The sequence below is a fragment of the Sceloporus occidentalis genome, unplaced genomic scaffold, assembly GCF_023333645.1.
Source record: "Sceloporus occidentalis isolate IW3139 unplaced genomic scaffold, rSceOcc1.0.p SCAF_5, whole genome shotgun sequence".
NCBI lineage: Eukaryota > Metazoa > Chordata > Lepidosauria > Squamata > Phrynosomatidae > Sceloporus > Sceloporus occidentalis.
Window position 1 is genome coordinate 110,490,794 of NW_028316985.1, and position 17,523 is coordinate 110,508,316.

Sequence of the window (17,523 nt, forward strand, 5' to 3'; positions counted from 1 at the left end):
GCGTCCCCTGGAACCTGATGGGAATGCGACGGGAACGCTCGGCAGCGGCATTCCCTGTGCGGTAAAGTCGCGTTCTGGGCCCCATCAGGTTCTCATCACACTCTGTGCGTGGCTCCGCTCATGCCCGTTAGAACACATCGGGGAACGTTTTATCCCCGGTGCGATAAACATCACAGTTTCTGCCAAACTAACAGAAAGCATGTAAAAGTGCAAGTAGATAAATAGGTAACAAGTTTCTGGAAAGGTAACAGCATTCTGTGCAGTTATGCTGGCCACACGATCACAGAGTGGTCTTGGGTTATTAGCGGAGATGAGCACATACACACCCTACAGTTAGACAAGACTTGACAATCTTGTCAAAGGGAAAACCTTTACCTTTAGTACAGAAATGTTTTGGGGGAGCTTAAAATCACACCAACAATAAAACTGTTGGGGAAGGATCAGAATAGACATGAGCTCAAATATGTGGCTTCTTCCAAGAGGTATAATTTTGTGAGGGAGAACTACAATTGTGACCAATCTGGGCAGCATTCCTGATGTTGTAGTTAAAGGATTCCTTCAAACTAGAACGTCTAAATAAACTTTTGTACAGTAAGGAGCTCCGATAAAGCTGAAGCAGTAACCTGACAGGAGTTTGACTCTGTGGGGAGAGTTTTCCAGTTTTTACCCAGACTCACTGTTTATTCTTTCACCTATTTCCTTTGTGGAAGACCCTGGTGCCTTGTGCCTAAATGAAAAATAAGATGGTATTACCCTTTTTCTCATGATCCCTTGTTCTGCGAGAAGAAGAACCAAGTAATGCATCTGTATACAGGCTAGCCAACATGGTGTAGTTTGGGCATTGGACTAGGATACTGGGAGACCAGTAGTTCAAATCCTCTTTTGGCCATGGAAACCCGCTGTTTGACCTTGAGCAAGTCACACACTCTTACCATCCATAAAAAGTCCAAACACTCTCTGAACAAATTATGACAAGAAAACCCCATGATAGGTTAACTTTAGGGTCTCCATACATCAGAAATTACTTGGAGGCACACAACTACTACTTATTATTATTATTATTATTATTATTATTATTATTATTATTATCCTTTATTTATAAAGCGCTGTAAATTTACACAGCACTGTACATACAATCTTTTAATTAGGCAGTTCCCTGCCCTCAGGCTTACAATCTAAAAAGACATGACACAAAAGGAGAAGGGAGTGGTGGAGGGGAAGGGGATGAGGGCCAGAACTTCTTCGCTACCTCCGAGGCCTGGACCAAGGCAGATGGACTGGTGGGAGGGCTTGGCTTCTTAATGGATGGGTAAACTTCTTCCAGGGAGGCCTGTTGGAGTTAGCCTTTCTCTCTAGTAGGATAATACATATAAAATACATAGCAATACAGGAAATGATTCAGTAAAACAGGCAACAAAAGAACATCAAATAGCAAGTGACAATTATGCAATGCCTGGGAACGCTGCCCTGAACAGGATGGTCTTCAACTCCGTTTTGAAGCTGGTTAAAGAAGTGATGGCTCTTGCTTGTGGAGGAAGAAGGTTCCAGGAGTGAGGGGCAGCGAGTGAAAAGGGGCAAATCCGAGATGGGGCATAGGAAATCCTGGGCTGGGACAGCAGACCTTGACTACCAGATCGGAGGGCCCTAGTGGGAAGGTGAGGAGAAATAAGGTCTGATAAGTAAGGAGGGGTCAGCCCATGGAGGGCTTTAAACGTCAACAGCAGGAGCTTGTACTGAATGCGGAAAAGCATCATGGTTTAAATTTGAGATGCAGAAAAGCATCATGGTTTAAATTTGAGATGGGAGTCCAAACTAGAATTGATCCAATCAGTGAGAACTTGGTAAGTATTTGCATAAGTTCACTGAAGTCTAAAACACTGCAGAAATAATTGAGACTGCTTTCACTGTCCCGGCTCAGTGCTAGCAAATTACGGGAATAGTAGTTTTGGGAGACATTTAGCCTTCTCTGCCAGAGAGTTCTGGTGCCACAACAAACTAAAGTTCCCAGAATTCCATAGCACTGAGCCATGACAGTTAAAAGGGTTTCAACATGGATTATTTCTGCACTTTGGATGCAGCCTGAGTCTACTCTAGTTAGTGTAGGGCAATTCAAGTTTCCTAAACCTTCAGCCTTTGTTAAATAAACAAAAATATTTAAATATCAAAAATATCAAAGCCAAGCCTGTTAGGGTCTAGCTTTAAATAAGCAAAATAGTAGAAGCATGTCCTTGTCTAACTATGCTTCTCTAAGAACTGAGAAAACAAAACAAGTCACTTGTAGTTTAAACAAAAGTTTACTAATAGTTTGAGTTTACATATGCATATATATATATCCTAACTTAGCTAATGAATAAATGCCTGCAGGGGTAGCTGTGTTGGCCATTTAACAAATGCAAACAAAAATCCATCAGTGATACCTTTATTGGCCAACTGAAATGCACAATATACTTGTTGCAAGCTTTCCAAGTTCCATGGGCTTCTTCATCAGGCAAGATGTTACAAACCAAACAGGAAAAGGAGAGAAAAAACCCACAATTGGAAATGTTAATCAGATGCCTGCATGTTGTTTCAGTCCTTAGTAAAGATGGTATAGTGGTGTAGCCAAGGGTCTGATATGGGGAATTTATAATTAGCTCAATATTATGAGATGTACCGGCTACAACAGCCTTGCAAGGTCACCTCCCTTTAGGTATACTGAGAAGACCAAGAATCTCTAAGAAATAGAGCAGAGACAGGCTTTTTCAATTATATTCTAATTTTATTGGGAAGGTACATGCTAATGAGAGCTTACATCACATGCTAATGAGAAGTTACATCATAGCTCACCTAAGGCCAACTGGCCAGTCAGTACAGCAAGACCGGGAGTTTCAAGAACCTTCCACCCAGAGATCTTTAAAAGGCCTCTGAAACCATGTGGTCTTTTGTCTCTTCTTCTTTTGGGAGCTCAGCTGTTGAGCCTGTACCCAGAGAATTATTATTTGGGCAGAATGATAATCTCATCTGCAATTTCGTAGAGTCTCTGGGGGACAATATTTATTGAAGATGATCTCACGTCAGTGTGGTGTATACATGTCATCTCACTTGGCCCATAATGGTAGACAGTCAGCCAAAGTTCATCTAGGGGTCATATGGAATATCATTAATACCAAATTATCAAACATATGTGATTTGCTGCATACAGGGTGACCAGATGTCACGTGGTTTATTAACAGCTGTATTACATATACATATCCTTTAACAAAATGAAAACAGCTATCACCGAAATTTTCTCCAAAGAAACATCTGAAGCACATTTGGGGAAAAGAGTCCTCTTTCATTAAAAAAAAACCCCTAAGGCGGGTATTTGTTGTTTCTATTGTTGTGCGCTTTCAAGTAGTTACTGATTTATGGTGAACCTTATCATAGGGGATGAGAGTGTTTCCATGGTTGACAAGGAATCAGATTCTAGTCTCTACAGTCTTAGTCCAAACCTCGAATCACCTGGTAGAAGCAATTTGTGTAGCAACCTTAGGCCAGTTATATTTGTTCAATTAAACCTACATCATGATATGGGATAGAAAAAATGCTTGAAAATATTTTTAAAATGCCTCCAAAGCAATTCTCGCACTGAGAAATCTCATCAAGCTTGAATCCTGGTCTGATGAGAATCTTCACAATTTGGGACTTGTTCTGAGCAAAATATATACTGTATTTTATTATGTACTCAATCATATTTTTTCTGATGAACTTTGTTAATATGTTTTGTTGGCTTGCAATATACTTATAGAACTTCAGCAACACAAATGCTTAAAAATGCATTGTACTAGCAACAAACTCTTGACTAAATCTATATTTAAATTATCCTTTTCATGTGTCCATTGTCCTGAAGTTAAGTAAAAAAAAAAAAAAACAACTTTCAACATTTGCATTGTGTCCTCAAGTAGCCCACTGCCTAACTTGTTTGCTGTTATTTTTCCTTCCAAGAAACAAATGCACCCTGATCTCTGAGAACAAGTTTTGTTTGCTGCTGATCCTACGAAAAAAGAACTTTAGAAGGATCCATCCTGTCCCCCTATTTACAGTGATGACAGTCTGACAAGCAGACAAATTTCTTGAAGAGAAACAGCAAATGTGTTACTCATTGAGCTTCTTCATCATGTTGAAACTGGAGGACATTTTGGAATTCTCCTGGGCAGAAAGTTGAAATGGAGACATAGCCTGGAAAAGGAGGACATTTGGTCACCCTGGCTGCACAAGAGACTGCATTTTCAGCACATAAATTGCTGTTTACTGCACTTTAAAAACTAGAAGCCTGAGTAGTAATAAATGTATGCATCTCTAAAGTATGTTGGTTCTATTTTCCCCATCATGGAGTTAGAATACGAAAAGTGCTCCCCCTCAAAACAGTGCAAGCCCAAACAGCAATAAATATATGCATCTCTTGAGTGTGTTGGTGTGGTATGTATCTGTCCTTCTCTCTTTCTTCAAAGTATTATCAGAGCTTTAGTCATACCAGGCAAATTGGATGTGAAGCTACATTTTCACCATCAGCTATGGCAAAAATGAAAAATCCATTCCAAACTGCCACAGACTGTACAGGTTCTGTAAGGATCCCAAGGCTTCAGACAGAGGTTGCCATGTCTGACAGACACTGCTGAACTGCTACCAGCTCAGTGATGACCTTGTGAATTCCACACTGTGGACCATCACAGATTTGTGACAGAGCTAGCTGTAGGGCAGAAGTGTCTATATGAAGCCATCATTCATGCTGGCTGCCACAGGGCTTCTACTTGGCTAGTGCATGCTGCTCTCAAAATACAAAATATTTCAGGTGATCTGCCTGACCACCTACCTAGCCGTCATTTCACGTCTAAAACTTACAAATAAATAATATCCAGATTCCCCACCCTTTCTGAGACACGCACATTGTGATCCAATTCAAGGTTGTTCCATATCTCAGACGTGTTGCTGAGCCTGATATTCTCTTTGAATATCACAGTGAATGATGCTGGATCATCTGGATCCTTCATTCTAGCAATTTATTACTTCAAACAATGGTGAAATGTATTGTAGAAAACAGTAACTGTGAGAAATGTACTATGCTGTCTAAACGGTCTACTTATCACTTAGACTGATTATGGCCATTTGAATATCTACTTCCTAAATCAAATTGAGGCCAGTATGCATGTCTTTGGATTATCTACTAAGTATGTAGATTTCAATCTTCACTCTTGCATATAGACATGGACATATAGGCATTGCCAGCCACAAAATGCTTAGAGCTTAAAGGACTTGTTCCCTATCCTTAGTCAAACCCTGTCTTTGCAAAATCAGATTTAAGGATAGTAGAGAAAGGGACTTATTAATAAAGGATATTAGGAGTTTATAGGCTAGTGGATGAACTGTTGGAATTTTTGTTAGGGTTTCCTTGGCTTCTAGACAAGTGGTGGTCCATGGATTGGTCCTAATCCATGACCCACTCTATGATGTTCTCTAGAGAGTTTCCAGGAAAGAAAGAAAAAACAATTGTACCAGTCCCTGGTGTCAGTCAAACATCGAACCAGTCTCTCGCACAACAGGGGGGAAAAAATCTATCCTTGATATCAGATACTTTAAGAAGCATTGTTCTGGAGATATAAAAGTTTATCGCACCATGGCCTCCAGGCACGTGGTGGAGGAAATGGAACGAAAGGGGCTGGGAACAAGTGGGGAATGAATGAGGGACGTATTTTACTGCATACAGAAATTCCTCACTCGTTCCGTTCCGTTCCCAATCCGTTCCAGAGGGGGCGATTTTTTAGAACTGTTCAGAACAGTTCTCAAAAATTGCAGTCCTCTGGGATGGATTGGGAACAGAAAGGAAAGGAACGGAATGAGTGAGGGACTTCCTGTGTGCAGTAAAATGCATCCCCCACTCCTTCCTTTCCCTTTCTGGCCCCTTTTGGACTGTTCTTGTCCCATGCCTGGAGCCTGTGCGGTAAACTTAATATTCTTGCACTTGAGTCCATTTCCTTTTATACATGTTGGATGCCTGAGCCTCTTCCTCTGGAAGATGCTACAGGAAGGGCATAGTTTAATGGCCTCCACAATTCAGAGACCAGATTTGATTGGCCTGGTTGAAGGGGACAGGCTTCTGAGGGTATGGAAACAGAGATTTCTTATGGCTCATTCACAAGCCTTCTTGGGAGATTTGCATGGACCCTGGCTCAGGTGTTGTCTATAAATAGGTTGACATTGGTAAGTTATTGGGGAGGGGGGAGATATCAGACTGGTGTACACATTAGCACCCTTTTCATTAAGGGTTGGGCTATAGAACCTTCTTCACAGGCTGGGGGATTGAAAGGTAGGAAAATATCCTCCCCTGACTGTTTTTGTTTGTTTGTTTTTGTTTTTGCTTTCTCCATTCCTAGGTTCTACAATGGCTACCTAATGACATCATCATGTATGTGACTTGGATTTCACAGAAGTCAGGTGTATGAGAATTACTCATACAACTTCAACCTTGCTGCCCCTGTTCCATCCATCTGTATCTGTAGTAATATGATCATCTGTCAGTCTTCAGGATATACTTGTTTCAACTCCTGTAAAGATGCCAGTTTTTAAAGTTTGGGGTCCTCTCAGTTATCTCTGGAAGATGACTTATTACCATGGAAGACTTATACTATAGAGAAAATGAAATATAAATACAACTCTCCTTTATCCATGGAACATGCACTTAAGAATCTAGCCCTTTCTTCTAGCAAGTGTTTTCTAAGCCATTAAAAAAATCGACCCCTGATAATTGGAAAATTGCATACTTTGAGAAGGTTAGATCATAATGGCATCTGGTTCACTTCAAACACAAATACTATTTGAAAGATCCAGAACCTTGTGTTTTAGCTTTCCTTTGTTGTCAACCGAATTGTGTGTTCACTATTGCACAGGGAGGATAACAGCACTGTAAAATATTGGAGAGGCCATAAGCTTAGTATTCCAGCACAGAGCCAGGTGTGATCATATACATTTTTTAAGAACAAAGCTAGGAAACTATACCTTGGTTTATCTCTATGTTAAATATTTGCAATACATCACAGAAGTGGTTTGAAAGTCTTAACACCCAAGGTAGGTGGGTGGTCAGCTATATGTAATTAAGTTCTTGACTGTCTCTGTGAGAAGACTCTCCCCACCAAATCCAAGAAGCTTCAGCCACTACTGATATAGTCCATTCCACTTTTCTCCCTATAAGCATTCAGAAACATTTTGTAGTTCATTGTCAAAATACAATACTTGACTACATGGAGCCAGCTAGGATTAGGCTTAGCTAGAAAATTATTGTGCTGTGATATATATTAGGTCATTCCTCTATCGTTTAATTGTCAAGCAATAGTTCTCAAACTTTGGTCCACAAGGTATTTCTGACTTCAGATCCCATAATCCCTGGCCATTCTGAGAACTGAAATTCAAAACTCCTGGTAGGTTTATGGACCACTGTTTTAAAGCTTTCACTATATAAAAATAAAGTATAATTTTTTTAAAAAAAGTCTTCACCTTTGTGTTTTTATGTACCATATTCTCTCTTGTCCCCTCAATTTTAATTTAGGGAGTTAAAACCAATGTACACACACACAAAGAGAGAGAGAGAGAGAGAGAGAGAGAGAGAGAGAGAGAGACATGAATACAATCTATTTAGAACCCCCTTCCCATCTCTTCAAACTTCCCTTCCCTGACATTGGCTTATACAAGGAATGCCATGTGATTATATGAGAACAAGCTGGAGGAAAACACTGCGGTCATTGAAAGAGGGATTAAGTAATTCATTATGTCTGCTTTCAGGGAATGAATGTCTAATTTTGTAATCTTCTTAAGTGTTAAGGGACAAACGTCCAGTTTTAGGAATAGCTGCTTTGTCAAATAAAATGAGTGCTCTGTCTAACCAGTATTTAGTTTCTTTCCAGTCAGCAAGGCGGGCAGAATTCATATTACTGCATAGTTACAAAGAACATAGGTAAAATATATGAATTTTAGGCTGAACCTTTATTTTATTTTATTGAAAATTCAGTTCTACATAATATGCCGACAAGAAACCATTAATAATCATACAGCAGTAAGAACAGAAAGAGAGAGAGAGAGACAATTCTATTGATTTTGCTCAGCAAATGATTAACTTGCACTACAGTGAAAGTGGTATCATGCTTAAGAAGAAGGATTTTACTTTAATGGGTTTCTTTTTCATGAAACCTTTCTCAATAGTTTTTACATTTAATAAAGTATCCAACCAAAGAGATGAAGATTACCTAAATCGGGGATTCCAAACCTTCTACCTTGAATAATTCCTTTCCACATTTCCTTGTCTGACGCATGTCTTTTTTTTTATTCTTGAAGAACATTCTGGAACAACCCATGATTCTGGGAGCTGCAGTAAAAACAACACAAAACTCCACCACCTTTTCAAGTTGTGTTTTGAAGTATAATGAAAGGTACGTACTCAATTCACTTGGGAAATTAAACAGACTAGATTTCATGGTTACCCTACATAAACTCAGTTATCAAGAGACTCCCTACATTGTAGATATTTGCTGGGAGACTGATGATGGTTGGCAAATGTTTTAAAGGTATTTGCCAGTTATCTCTCTCTCTCTCTCTCTCTCTCTCTCTCTCCCAGAATTGGGACTCAGAGTGGCTTCACAATATTTTTTAAAAATACAGTTAAAAACATAGAGAAATGATACTTTAAAACAGAATTAAATTGTTAGATTTCAGAGGTTCTGTTCCTACCTTAGTGGCCAGTTTTAGAGGGCAGTAGGAATGTGAATCCTAGAATAATTTGTTCTTGCATGTGAGGCTGAATAATTAAAATGGTTTTATCCCTGCTGTGGGAGAAAACAAATATTAATCCACAGTATTCTTCCTCTATTCAACCATCCTGAAGTGGTGTGATAGCAATATTATGTGGAGAGAATCACAACAACCTCATCACTTTGTGTACAGGAAATGCCTGGAGGAGGGAGCAAACATGTTTTCTCTGCATAATAAATCTTGTGCAACATTTCAGGTTGTTGAATAACAGGATAAAATTGTGCAAAATACCCACTGTTCTATCATTATTCCTGATGGATTTTCTGACTGCTGTAGAACCCACTTTTAAACCTGGAAACAAATTATTGTGAATATTCCTCCCATCACTACAAGAGTGTTCTAGGAGACAAATGTTCATTCTCTGGCATTTATGTTTTGGTCTGGCACACACTTCTATCTGGAAAATTTGGATATTTTGTTATTATACAATGAGTACGCTGGGGACAAAGTGAGGCTATACATGGCAGTCCTGCCCCCACTATGTTCTTCATATTGTTGGCAAAGGTCTGAAAGAAAACTGTAATTTCCTTTATGTGAAAGGGCTGTGGCCACATCTCTCCATGGTTTTTGTTCCATAATGTCTGAGGAAAGTTTGCTTCTTTCTTTCAACTGCTTTGTCTGACTCTCCTGAATCAATGTCTGAGATCACTGAGGGACTGGATGAAAGCCAATAAGAGTAACTCAGTCCTAACAAGATGGACATACTGCTGAATTGTCAGATTAGTTGATGAAGTTCTGGACAGGACTGCACTCTTCTGAAATGGACAGACTTGCATTCTGAATATCTGTTTCTAGCATTTTAATTAGACCAAACTGGCATCATTAGCACAAGTTCTGTTCCTCCAAGATGCTGATTTCACCATGGCAGGCACAGTATTTTGAAAACTGTACACAGCCCCAGTAAAAACTAAGTATACTTTGAAAGCTAAAGTAACATGGTGCCTTGGAAACTCACATTGTGCACTCACATCTCTCAGTTTTTGCATAAACCCAGAGCAAGATATGCTCTATCTTTTCTTCCTTAAATTTTTCCCCCACCACCACAGGCATCTGTAGTATTGAAGCAGTTCTGGCCTTACTTAGGCCCTGTCTTCACTGGCTAGATATTTGGGCCAGTCCAGGGCATTATGCTTCAGAATTGACCCTAAGGTGGCCACAATGATGGCCACATGCACTGAACCATATCTAGTTTGGAAACACCATTGTTTGCACAGGCCAATTGGCCTATTCCCCATTCCTGGAGCTGCAGCCACCACTGTGGTATCTGAATGAGCTCTGTGAACAGACTGCCTGGGGCACAGCCACTTCTCTGGAGGGTGAACACATGCATGCAACTAATGCAGAGAGATATTCTGGCTCCAGGAACCAGCCACCCTTTCCCCTTGTGCTGAATAATAATAATAATAATAATAATAATAATAATAATAATAATAATAATAATAATAATTTATTTATAGCCTGCCCAATCACAAGGAATCCAGGCGGGTTAGAACAATAAAAATAAAGAGAATAAAATAAAATACAAAAAATAAATAAAATACAATAAAATTAAAGAGAGCGAAGTGAGTACATTCACAGTTAGGCCTGATGGAAATTGGGCCTCTCTTTTTCATTCCCTCCCAGGTCTGATGATGACATCATGGAGGGAGGGCTCTTCTTCTTGAGGCAAGGATTTTATTTTAATTAATTTTAATTTAATTCTTCTCATTAAATTTAAGGGAAGAATTGGTGGACAGAGTGACGTAAGTCACAGTAAATGGGGAGTGGAACTAGGTAGGGAAGGCCTGCCAGAAGAGATCCGTCTTAAGAGCCTTCTTAAAGGCTGTAAGAGTAGAAATGTCACGGATCTCCTTTGGCAGGTCATTCCATAGCTTCGGAGCTGTGGTGGAAAAGGCCCTCTGGGTGACTGAAGTTAGCCTAGATTTTATTGGCTGAAGTAGATTCTTCCCCGAGGACCTTAGAGTGCGGGACGGACAGTATGGAAGTAGGTGATCTCTTAAGTATTCTGGACCCAAGCCATGTAGTGCTTTGAAGGTAATCACCAACACCTTGTACCTTGCCCGGAAACTAATTGGCAGCCAGTGAAGGGATTTCAAAACCGGTGTTATGTGATCGGTACGACGAGTACCTGTAATTAACCTGGCTGCCATATTTTGTACAAGTTGAAGTTTCTGAACTTGGCACAAGGGTAACCCCATGTAGAGCACATTGCAGAAGTCCAATCGAGAGGTGACCAGCGCATGTACTACTGTTTCAAGGTCTCCCAGTTCCAGGAAGGGGCGCAGCTGGCGTATCAGCCGAAGCTGATAACAAGTGCTCCTGACTGTCACATCTACCTGAAGCGACGAGTCAAGGAGCACCCCCAAGCTGCAGACAGAGTCTTTCAGGGGAAGTGTGACCCCATCCAGAACTGGCTGACATAATTCCATACCTGGGCTTGGGTTTCCTATAACAAGTACCTCCGTCTTACCTGGATTCAGCTTGAGTCGGTTTTCCCTCATCCAGTCCATTACCACCCCAAGACAGGCATTCAGAGGAGAGATGCCATCCATAGTCACTGCATCAGTTTGAGACATAGAGAAATATATTTGGGTGTCATCAGCGTACTGATAACATCCTGCCCCATGTCTCTGGATGATTTTTCCCAGCGGCTTCATGTAAATGTTAAACAGCATAGGAGACAATATTGCGCCCTGGAGTACACCAAATTTTATCTCTCTTTTAGAAGAGCAACTGTCTCCATGTCACCATGGTGTGGCATCCATGGTGCGGTCTGGAATGTGGGCCAGCCTGATTCAGGCCTGATCCAGCAGTTTAAGCACCACTAAACCCCAGCCTAATCCCAGGGTTTGGGGCAAAGCACCAAGGCTTTCTGCAACTTTGCTAACTCTGGGACAAAGTTGGCATAACAGGGAAAGCCTGTGGTATTTCACCAGAACTGAAAGTGCACGCAGATAACATGGTTTTTTCCACCTATGCTGACAAGGCCTTACAGGATTTTACTAAGGTATCCATATGTCCTAACTTACATACACCAGTCCTCTTTTTAAGAGCTATCAGAAACCAATCCTCTGTTCAACCTAAGTCAAGTTTAGATAGGGTTGCCATGTCTCTATTTTGGCCGGGGCATTCATGGGTTTGGGGCATCCCGTCTGGTCCCACCTGCCTCATCCTCCAGCCTACATCCTCCTCCTTCTTCGGGCCTCCTCCTCCAATCCACTGCCACCGCCTCAATCAACAGGAAGTGTGGCTGGGTGTCCCGCCCCTTTCCGGCCTTCCAACCAATCAGGGAGGCTTCTGGCAGGTTCCTCCTATGATTACAAGCCCCAGTGGCTTTTGTGGATGGAAATTCCACCCCTTCCTCTAGCTGGAAGCTTCCTTGATTGGTTGGGAGGCCAGGAAAGAGTGGGATGCCCACCCCCCCCATCCCAGTTTTGTGGAAGAGAGTTATGGCAACCCTAAGTTTACAGAGAAATAAAGTTAAGATAAGAGACATCATGGGGTAGTGGCTTGAACATTGGACTACTACTCCAGAGACCAGGTTCTGAATCCCTGCTCTGCTGTGGAAACCCACTAGGTGATGTTGGGGAAATCAAACACTCTCAGCCTCAGAGGCAATTCCTTCTGAACAATCTTGCCAAGAAAACCTTGTGATAGGTAGGTTTGCCTTAAGTCAGAAACAACTTGAAGGCATATGAGAAGAATAATAAATCTATGTATCCCACCTTACAGACAACAGTCCTCTGTTTGAAGGACTATCAGAAAACAATTCTTTATTCAGCCTTAGTCCAGTTTAAAGAGAAATAAACGTGAGAGATCATTGGTCTTGAAGTTGCCAACATACATTCTTAGCATATGGATATCACATTGAGTTTTTCCCCAGCTCACCTATTCACAGCCTTTCGCATATGTCGATAGATTTTTTTAAATTACAGTAAATGTTTTCTGCATCTGTTTGTGTAACTCACAGCATGCAAATTTTATGCAAATCACTGTCCTCTTTTGAGGTGATTCCTAAGCAGTCTTTCAACTAATAAAGCATTATCAAAGAGTACATGTGAAATTTTCTGAACATTCTGAAGTGCTATGTGTATGCTCTGCAATATAACTACCCTCTAGATGGTTGGTTGTTAATACATCATTCCACCCACCTCATAAGATATCTTTTCCCTTTCATCATGATGGTACAATTAACATTTTCCCAAGCAGTGGTTTCTCGTTCCAGAAACTGAAGAAGAAAAGATTGTTCTCAGTATCTGACACAGTGTAAAAGCATGCAATGTTTATGGATCTCTTTCCTCCTTCTCCAGTTGAGGAAATGTGCAGATAAATCATAATTTAATGATTACCTGCCATTTCCCCCTCTTTGTGTCCCCTTTCCCCCCTTCTTTCTCTCCTACAAGAGGTTACCATAAGATTGAGTGGTTCAGAGGTTAAGAACTTTATTTGAGTAATTTGTGATGTTGATAAATAGATTCAAAGAGCAAGGCATGCTGCTCTTGCTTGGGTAGGATTTGATGGTGCTTCTTAAGCAGCTTGAAAATGTGACATTTAAACTTAATCCATTTGACTGCAGAAGTAAATCAAATGAAAAAAGGTCCAGTGGGTTATCTTCAGACTAAGTTTGTCACACTTACGTTCCATTGGTGCCCCTATAAAAACTTGGTTATGACTTGAGTCATACGGACGTGACTTAACTCCTAAGTACTTATAACATTGTATTTTGGTTCTAACACAGCATAAATGCAACAATCCTGGATTTACCTAAGTGTAGCTAACTCAATTTAGAGCCAACCTATTATGTCAGAATTTGAATCCACATTGTATCTTGACTCATCAGCCTAGGGGATGAATGATGCAGATCTTTATTAATTTCATTCTTAAAGGTATAAAAGGAGCATTTTTTTACAACTTTCCTATTGACGAAGCTGCTTAAATGTGATGCCTGCAAATGACTGTGGTCAGTATTTCTCATTTTCTTTCCTCTCACAAATTCCCTCTCCTTTCCACATAAATCAGTCTCTATCTGCCAATCCATTGGCCAGTATTGTTTCATCAGCATAAGATGTGGTGACACAACAGCCTTCAGCAAGGTATTGGAGATGCAGTGACAAGGAGCTCTGCAACAACAGGAGGGACAGAGATTTCTTTTCTGACAGAGATGGCATTCACTGTTTTCTACCCACAGGTATTACACACCCTTCAAAATTGCCTTAAGCCAGCATAAAGGACTGTTACACCAGCATAAGTCACCAACAGGATTCTGACCTTTCTCTCCTCAATAATCGTCTTTAAAACCTCATTCTTATTTGATGTTCTTTTCCATGTCTTTTGAACACATTTACCTCTTCTCATTCTCTCCATCAGTCACCATTTATTTATGCACAGATTCATTTTACACCACACATTCCACACCTGTTACTGAGTATACACACACGATACTTTACTTAACATACACCATTGCAACAAAGAAATGCAAACTATAATTGCAGAGATAACTGTGCTATCCATAATATTCATTAGTATTTTCTCATCCAGGTGCTAACCAGGGCTGACCCTGATTAGATTCCAAAATCAGATGGGATCTAGTGCCTTTTGGGTATTTAGGCAGGTAGAAGAGATAGGGAGATACTAAAAAGTCATTTCTTAGGAAAGGAATGGAACTCTGTGTATTTGTGTGTGTAAAGTGGGGGAAGAATATTATTTTATTGTCCACTGGATCACCTATTCCTTGTTCTACTTCCTTTCAAAAGTGGGGGGGGGGGGGCGTTTTCCCCTTTTATAGGGTTGAACTTTCTTTTTCAGAAGAAAAGAACTTATCTAAGGCCCAGTACAGATGGGCATTTTGTGCAGGTCTGGGGCCAATTTTAGAGCTGTGGAGGGCTGGGCGTCCATACACACCCAGCTCTTCTAGCAGAGCCCTTGCACCATCTTGCCTATGCCCCACCCACATGAGGTGTGTGACGATGACATGCGGGCATCCACGCACCCAAACATCTCTGGCCGGAAGAGTGCAATAATGATGTGCTTACGTCATTATCGTACCCCTTCCAGGAAGCTTCTTTTAGCAGCTTCCTTTTGCTCCTGGGAGGGGGTGCATTGTTGCTGCACTGTTTGGTTGCTGCAGCAACTATACGGGGCAAAGAGGGATGGCATGGAGCCACCTGTCTGTCGAGCCCCTAAGTTTCACACCAAAGTAGGGAGCAAGAAAGTCACGAACCCTACACTATATCAGAATCGATTAAATGATTAAGTCCCATAAACCACCGGGATTACACAATTCCACATAGTCCCCATCCAACTCATATACTTTTGCTATTCAAATGTGAAACATGTAACCCAGATCAGTTGTTAAATGGAAGAGCAGCAAATACTTCACATCTATAGTATATTAGACTATACAAAGTTTGGAAAAGATTAATTTCTTGCTTTATAAATCCCAGCATTGCATATCATATGCTGAAGCACTGGTATGAGTATTTTCTGTATGTAAAGATTAAGTTGGGAAGAGTCTATTCAATGGGAGCACTGGGTGTCACCTCCCATGATATCACCAGGGAGCTAAAACATATATATGGCCCTTGTTCTTTTCCCTTATGCTTTTTTTTTCCGGGGGTGGAAGTGGGGGCATGGATTTTTTTTCCATAGTACCTTCTAATTTCCAACATAAGGTGCTATGATCTGGGAACACCCTTAGTAACTATTTCAGAGAGCAGAAATAGCTCCTCATTCTACAGAAGACTCATAAAAAAATTAAATACACACACACACACACACACACACACACACTTCCTACCCACCAACTGTGAACAGTGATGGATTTCTACCCTAACAGCTTTTTGTTGAGCATCAGATATTCCTTCAGCCACAGATTGAATATTGGGTGGGTGTCCTGAACCTGTGATGCTATAGGAAATCATGGAGGTGGATCTTGACTGATGGGACATTTTTGCAAGCTCATGGAATAGCTGAACATTAAGAAGTGACATTCTGTGGAAGCAACAGCTGAAGAAAGAATTGGTAGTTCCTGCTTGCATGAAACTTCTAACAAACATTGGACTTTGAAAGAGTTTTTGAAAAACTATCTAAATTCCACAAATACGTTTTGTACATCCTTAAAAATATAAAATTTCGTTCTCATGGGAAACAATTTTAGCAGTTTTAGCAATTTAGCTGCTGGTGCAAGAATGTTGCAGTTCATGAATTATTCTGTGCAAAATTCACACAAAACTTGGAGAAAAACCACTAATAATTCACCCCCACCAGAGCCAGTTAAAGGGATAGGTGGGCAGGACAAGAGGACCAGGGAAAGCAGCCATCTTACCAGGAAAAGGAAGGGGGCACATGCACACTTCCTGGCTTCTCCCTCCTGGGCTTTTTCCCCTCTGAGTGGAAAGGTCCAGAAGGGAGAAAGAGTAGGAGTATGCATGCATGCGGCCTTCACCGCTCAAATAATCAAATCATTGAGTGTCAAAGCCGTGACTGTAAAGGCCAAGTGTGTGCATGCGTGCATGCATGTGTGCATGCATGTTTGCCTGTGTATATGTGTGTGTGCGTGTGTAAATTTCTATCAAGAGTATTATTTTCTGAACAGGAAAATGTTGCTTCACAATTGTTTCACGATAAAGCTCTTTTTTTTTAAATTAGTGAGTTCCCCACTTTCTTTTTAACACACACACACACACACACACACACACATTTTGCAAAAGATCAGGGCTGTTTGTGCACACAATGTGGCATCCACTCAAAAGGTACTAAATGTTTTTATCCACCAAATATGTAAATTTTATGAAGAATACATTCGGAACTGTGAATCTTCTCATGAGTCCAGGATTTTCCTCATTAGAGTTTTTTTTGAATGAAGAAATCTGAGTGGCATTTGTTTGTTTGTTGACAATTGTTGAAAACCCTCCTATTTCATTAGTAGAGGCCACACAAGTATCTTAAGGTTTGGTTCTGGAATTTTAGGTTTTGGGTTGCATCTCACCTGGCAGCCCCTTTATTCCTCCGTCCCCTTTCATTTTGAGCTCCACTGTTGCACAAGGTAAGTGGCATGAATTAGAAGAGAACAAGATCAAATCTTGGAGAAGCTCTGTCTATGAGGTTGTACAATATTTCCAATTGGTTTTATGGCTTTTGAGTGGATGCCACAGTGTGTGCACAAACAGCCCTGATCTTTTCCAAAAATGTGTGTTTGTGTGTGTGTGTGTGTTTTAAGAAAGTGGGAGAACCCACCAGTTTAAAATAAAAAAGTTTTATTCCAAAATTGGAAGAAATTTGGAACAGAGATCACACACACCACTAGCTTAAAACAGAGGCACATGGGGTTAGAGATATATTTTACAGAAGGCTGCCAATTTCAACAAATCAATAGAAATTAGATTGCTGAAAGCAAGAATGTTGTGGTTTCAAATCATCCCAGTTAGGGCTTTTGCAAAAATGCTATTGGGTAAGAATAGGTCCCTGGGGTCCCTCACTAAATCTGAATCAGTTTGTGTCACACCTGTAAATATTGCCAAAGGCCAAATCTTCAAGCTGTACAGCAGAAGTGGGACTTATGTTGGAATGATTACATCCAAGCTAACTTGGTAAACAGACTTAAATATGTCTATCTGGGACAGTAAGTGGAACTTATTGTGGGCTTCCCTCCTATTTAAATTTCAATCTAAATACCTAGCAGAAAATAGCACATCATTGGCATCTTTACCT